Source organism: Zea mays, chromosome 9 (assembly GCF_902167145.1).
Source record: "Zea mays cultivar B73 chromosome 9, Zm-B73-REFERENCE-NAM-5.0, whole genome shotgun sequence".
In the NCBI taxonomy this organism is placed as follows: domain Eukaryota; kingdom Viridiplantae; phylum Streptophyta; class Magnoliopsida; order Poales; family Poaceae; genus Zea; species Zea mays.
In genome coordinates this window covers 117251379-117258653 of record NC_050104.1, presented here as the reverse complement: position 1 = coordinate 117258653, position 7275 = coordinate 117251379, and positions in this window count along the sequence as shown.

Below are 7275 nucleotides of genomic sequence, written 5' to 3'. Positions count from 1 at the left end.
TCTATTAAATGTGTCTTGGAGTGGAGTCTTTTGCTCTTGTATTGAATGTTGAATTCAGAACACTAGGATGGCTTTGAATGAGGTAGTTGGGGGTATTTATAGCCCCCAACCACTTCCTAGCCGTTGGCAAAGTCTGCTGGCGATGGACGCACCGGACAATCACTGTTCACTGTCCGGTGCGCGCCACGTCAGCGCGTCCGTTAGGGTTTTAGAGCTGTTGACCATTGGAGCTGTTTGTCTTTTTGCTGCACCAGAGAGTCCGGTGCCACACCGAACAGTCTGGTGACCTCTGACTTCTGTGCGGCACTGTTTCGCACTGTACATCTAAGCAGTCGACCGTTGGAGCGCAGGGAGTCGTTGCTCCACTGGCTCACCGTACAGTCCGGTGGCACACCAGACAGTCTGGTGAATTATAGTGGAGCGCTCCCAGAAGAAACCCGAGAGTGGCTGGTTTGCTGGCTGCCTGGCTTGGTGCACCGGACAGTGTCCGGTGCGCCATTTTTCAGCACACTCTAAGTCTTTTGCTCCAGATTTGATTGTGCCCCTAACTGGATTTCTTTCTTTGTTTATGTTGAACCTTATGCACCTGAGATAAATGATATCTAGAGAAACTAGTTAGTCCACGTGGTGTGTTGGACGTCAACCACCAAAAACGATTATAGGAAATGATTAGGTCCATTTCACTTTCAAAGAGATGAAGGCCATTACCCAGGGGCAGGGTAGCAGCAGTATTCGCCCTCGCTATGCTCCGCCCTAGGGTACACTGGCTTGTCCTGGAGGAGGATCGTGCCTAGCTTAGTATGCTCCACAGTCCCCACAGACACCTCACACTCGTCAGGCTGCCCCCACTGGCACCCCAGCGAGGCCTACAGGACAGAGGACAGGCCCTACATGCTTCAAGTGCAGTCAGGTTGGGCACTATGCAAATGCTTGTCCGGTGGGGAATTCTAGCACACCAGCTAAAAACAAGCAACAGACTCCTGGCAAGGGATTCAGCATTGCCAGGGTTAATCAAGTCAGTGCTGAGGCCACTGCTGATGGAGCGGACATCACTATTGGTATGTTTTACATTAATGCAATTCCAGGAGCATTATTATTTGATTCTAGAGCTACGCATTCGTTTATTTCTGCTCGATTTGCCACCACCAATGAATTACCACTTCAAAATATGAAAACACCAATGGTAGTAATTACACCTAAAGGGCTTGTTGAAGCAAACTATATGACACACAGATGAACCCTGAAAATTATGGGAAGGGAATTATGGTCTACACCCATAGTATTAGAAGAAAGCAGTATAGATCTGATACTCGGGATGTCCTGGTTAAGGAAGGCAAAGGCATTTATACACTGTGATAAGGGAACCGTAGAACTCACCAGTTCCAAAGGGGAAAGATTTGAAGTCGAGATTACTGTAACCGCCTCTACTAGACCTGCCATATTTCTAGTGGATGAAAATTTTGTGGGTAGGAACATCCGAGTTGTTAGAGACTTTCCAGACGTCTTTCTCGAAGAGTTACCCGTAATGCCACCAGATAGGGAAGTTGAATTTGTCATTGATCTCTTACCTGGTACTGCTCCAATTTCAAAAAGGCCATATAGGATGTCAGGAAGAGTTAAAAGAACTTAAGAAACAATTAACCGAGTTGCAAGAGGCAGGGTACATTCGTCCAAGTTCTTCACCTTGGGGAGCATCGGTTCTTGTTTGTACAGAAGAAGGATGGTTCTCAAAGGATGTGCGTGGACTATAGATCACTTAATGATGTTACCATTAAGAATAAGTACCCGTTACCTCGTATTGAAGACTTATTTGATCAGATGAGAGGTGCTAGGGTGTTCTCTAAGATTGACCTTAGGCCGGGCTACCATCAAATGAAGATTAGGCCATCTAATATTCCTAAGACGGCTTTCTCTACCCGATATGGTCTATATGAATTCACAGTCATGTCGTTTGGCTTAACCAATGCACCAGCCTACTTCATGAATTTGATGAACAAGGTGTTCATGGAGTATCTTGATAGATTTGTCGTAGTATTCATCGACGACATTCTCATATATTCCAAGAATGATAGTGATCATGAGGAACATCTGCGGATGGTGCTACAGAAGTTATGGGATAACCAGCTCTATGCCGAAGTTACCAAGTGTGAGTTCTGGCTTGATGAAGTACCATTCCTCGGGCATATCATCTCCAAAGGAGGAATTTCAGTGGATCTGGCTAAAGTAACAACGATAGTTGGGTGGAAGATACTAAGTTCAGTTACAGAGGTTCAGAGTTTCCTGGTACTCGCGGGTTATTACCGGCGATTCATTGAAGGATTTTCCAAGAGCGAAGCCTATGACCTCATTATTAGAGAAGGGGAAGGAGTTTAAGTGGACTCATGAATGCCAAGAGAGTTTCAATCAATTGAGGTTTAAGTTGATGTCACCCCTAGTGTTGATTATGCCAGATCTGCAAAAGAGATTTGACATAAATTGTGATGCATGCTGTCAGGGCTTGGGATGTGTTCTTATGCAAAAAGGACATGCCATCGCCTACGCTTCTCGCCAGTTGCGGAAACATGAGTTGAACTACACCACTCATGACTTAGAACTAACAGCCGTCATGCATGCTCTCAAGATTTGGAGGCATTATATTATGGAGACCAAGTGCCAAGTCCACACTGATCACAAGAGCTTAAAGTATATCTTCACTCAGAAGGATCTCAAACTTAGGAAACGTCGTTGGATGGAGCTCATCAAGGATTATGACTTGGAAATTCACTATCATCCGAGCAAGGCAAATCTGGTTGCGGATGCCTTGAATCGGAAGGAGCATGTTCATGCAGCTATTGTAGCCCAGTTACCCGATGAGTTAGCAGAAGACTTTGAGAAGCTCAATATGGGGATAGTTGCTCATACTGAAGGAACCACCATAGAAGTAGAACCTACCTTAGAATAATAAATATGAAAGGGTCAGATCGGTGATGTCAAAATTCAAGAGATCAAATATCTGATAACTGAAGGTAGAGGCCCAGACTTCACGGAGGATGAGCAAGGCACGATCTGGTTCAAGAACATGATTTGTGTCCCTGAGATTGATAGCCTTCGTGAAACCATATTGAGGGAAGCACATGACTCAGCCTACTCCATTCATCCTGTCAGTACCAAGATGCATCAAGATCTAAAACATAAGTATTGGTGATGTTTGTCAGAGGGTAAAAGCTGAACATCAAAGACCCGCTAGATTACTTCACCCACTGAAGGTACCTGAGTGGAAATGGGAAGAAATTGGCATGGACTTCATTGTTGGTCTACCCCGCACTCCTGCAGGGTATAACTTGATTTGGGTGATTGTGGACAGACTAACAAAAGTGGCTCACTTCATTCCTGTGAGGACCAATTACACGGGGGCCAAGTTAGCGGAGTTGTATATGGCCCAGATAGTTTGTATACATGGAGTGCCTAAGAAGATTGTGTCAGACCGGGGATCACAGTTCACTTCTCACTTTTGGTAGAAGTTGCACGAGTGCTTGGACACGCAGTTGAATTTCAGCTCGACCTACCATCCTCAAACTAATGGGCAGACCGAGAGAACCAACCAAGTGCTAGAAGATATGCTAAGAGAATGTGCTCTTAAACATGGTGGCAGTTGGGATAAGAGTTTGCCCTATGCAGAGTTCTCATACAATAACAGTTACCAGGTCAGTTTGAAGATTTCCCCGTTTGAGGCTCTATATGGCAGAAAATGCAGACTCCACTATATTGGGATCAAACTGGTGAAAGGCAGTTCTTTGGGCCAAAATTATACAAGAGGCAGAAGAACAAGTATAGTTGATAAGGGAAAATTTGAGAACCGCGCAATCAAGGCAGAAAAGCTATGCAGATACCCGGAGAAGACTGCTAGAGTTTAAGGAGGGTGATCACGTGTATCTAAAAGTGTCACCGATCCGGAGTATGAGGAGATTTAAAGTCAAAGGGAAGTTGTCCCCTCGCTTTATTGGGCCCTTCTTGATCCTAAAGCGAGTGGGGGAAGTTGCCTATCAACTGGAATTACCTGACCATCTTGCGGATGTACATGATGTCTTCCATGTATCCCAACTGAAGAAGTGCCTCAGAGTACCCGAAGAGCAGCTACCTATGGAGGATCTTAGTATTCAAGACGATCTGACTTATGCTGAGTATCCTATCAAGATCCTTGATACTTTGACTCATGTCACGAGGATTAAGGTGATCAAAATGTGAAAGTGCAATGGAGTCATCATGGAGAAGATGAAGCTACCTGAGAGAGAGAAGAAGAGCTGCGAATAGAATTTATCCACCTCTTTCCTAGTTCCTCTTAATCTCGAGGGCGAGATTCTTTTTAAGGGGGTAGGATTTGTAGTACCCAATTTGTAAGTAACAAGGAAAATAATTGATTGTATTACATGTTTTGCCATCTACATGGTAGAACATGGGCATAGCCATAATTAAGAGAACAAATATCTAATAAAATACTCTATGCATCATGTTGGAGTTTTGTTTGTTTGTGCATTTAATCATAGTAACAATAATATTAATAAAATATGATAATAAGTTGATAATTTGGATTAAACCCCAAATTGAAATTTAGAATTGGAAAATGGAAATGGGAAAAGAAGAAAATACTACATAGTATAAAATAAATATATAAGTAAATTATTCCCATACTGGTATGTTCAAATTGAACATTTAATCTGAGGACAAATTTGCCACAGAATTTGAATTTAAATTTGAATTGAAGTTTTGAATTTGGGAAGAAAAAAAGAAAATAAAAAGAAGAAATTAAAGAAAAAAAAGATAAAACTAATTCGGCCCAATACTCCTTTCTCTCCTCGCGCGGCCCAAACTCTCCCCTTCCGCGCGCGCCACCCTGACGAGCGGGGCCCGCTCGACAACCGCTCACCTGCGCCCACAACACGACCTATCCACCTCACTGTGCGTGGGGCCACACCGTCAGCCATCATCTTCATAACAAACCATGCCAAGATCACCGGCGTCCGTGTCGGCTTCGCACCGGAGTTGGGGGTTGAACGGGACCTCTCTAATTCGCTCTACATGTACCGCAGCCTCGCCTTATGGATTCACCATGATTCGCCCATAGCTCGCTCTTCCGCTCCAGGCCGCTCTATCGTCGCTTGCGGGGGTCGTCGGAGCCGTCGTGCCCACCCCTGGGCCACCGCGCCACCTGAAGCCAAATTGGTGTGCAGAGAGGTTTGCTTGGCGCCACTGAAGCCGCTCGTCACGTCGCTTGTCAGGAGGGGTCCCTAGTCTTTGGGCAATTCCTTGTTGGAATCGTTCGTTAGCCATCGAGCCACGGGTCGCCGTGGGCAGAGCTCCGATTCGAGTATCACGCGGTGAGTGCCCCTTCCACCGTTTCACCTCGGCCTAGGGATCGTTTTAAAACAGTCGCGTGGTATTTTGGGCACTGGGGATCCGTTGCCTTGGTCTCCGTCGGGATGGATCACTGTGAGGAACGACGGTGCCGCCGTGGGCCCGGACCTTAAGGAAGGACATTGGATGACCGTCGATGCCATGGTAAACGGTCTGGATTAGATCCTTGTAACGCTTCGGGGGAGATCTCTTCTCTTGCGTCGATGAAGGATCGGATGGATCGGGGAGAATCTCGATGTTTAGAATCAGGACAGTCAGATTTGGATCCTACGGTTGGGTTGGTATTCTTTGCCACGCAAGCTCATTAAATGCCACAATCCACACCGCCCGACTCCTTGATTCCTCTCGTTAACCTCCCCTCCCTCAGATCCACCTCACGCCATCCCCCGACTCCTCGCTGTTGTCACGCCATCCCCGCCTGGTCCCCCCGACATGAGCACCTCCGTCGTCGTCGCTCGCCTCAGAGAAGAGAGGAAGGTGGCTGCTGCATCGACCCCGCCACCTCCATCGCTATCACCCGCCTTGGAGAAGAGTGGGAGGTGGCCGCTGCACCTACCCCACACTATCCTCGCCCCGATCGACACTCTGTCACCATTGCCCACCTCAGAGAAGAGAGGGAGGCAGCCGCTGCATCGACCCTGTGCCATCCTCGGTTGTCCCTTGTCACCGATCGATACGGCCACCTTCCTTGATTCAACTGGCTTGATCTACGGTACCCTACCCTAGGTTTGATTTGATCTGTGGATTTTGGGGATTTTGTTTAGGGTTTGATCAATGACGTCGAAGAGGATCCTCAAGGAGTTGAAGTACCTACAGAAGGACCCGCCCACCTACGTAGGTGATTTACTCTCTAGCGCTCTGGTTTGTGTACAGATTTACGACTACATACCCAAGAAGAGGCGCATTGCTTGTTTAGGAGTCTGTTTCTTTTGATCTTGTTGCTGGTTGTTTTTTTGGAAATACTTCTATCGGTCTGGTGTGTGGTGGTACAAGTTGCTGTGACATTTCAGTGCTCTCTTGTAAGATGTTAACCCCTGTAATAATATTGTTAAGATTTGAATGCAAGCTGGGCAATAAGCCTTTCGTCTAAAAAACAGTGAATCGATGAAATCCACTGTCATGTATACTTTCTCAATGTATGTAGTACATGTTGACCAAGAGAGATTTTTACGAAGGTCTACTATGGAGTCATCTATGTATTCGATTCAAGAAGCTCAGAAAATCAAAGTGGGTTTCTCTTTTTTTCATGGCAATCTGGTATGGTGTCTGCTCCATAACAACAAAATTTGTCAATGGGCATGCTTCAAAGTTCTAATGGAATTAATTTCATGCTCCCAGTCTAGAACATAATACAGAGTTCATGATGTTTAACTAAGCTGATGCACGTATATTATTAGTTGTTAGGGAAATCCTTCTGTTACTTTGATGTGTTTTTCAGGCCGAAATAAGACAGCCAAGCATTTGTACTTTGACAGAATTTGTATTTTAGTGTCAGCTACATGAATATCGTACTCTCAGTCACTAGCACCAAAATTATGAGGCAGTCCATTGGGAAGAAAGATCTACTTGGCTGAATTAGCATTGGAGTTAAGTTGTGAGTGCCAGCAACATCATTGTTATCTAGACATGATCAATGTGTTCTTATTTATTTGGTAATTATAACTATGCTGACACAAGTAATGAAGTTTTTTATTCAAATATTGTTTTTCTATCTCCAATCATGGGCACTGTTGGAGCTGATTAGACATGATGGTGCAGCCGTGCAGCGTTCCATATGGGATGAGGGCTGAAAAGAAAAGTACGAGGACAGAAACACACTTTGATAGTTCATGAATGAATTTTTGAAACTTTTTTGAACTAGGAAAACAACAAGGTAAGCCTACA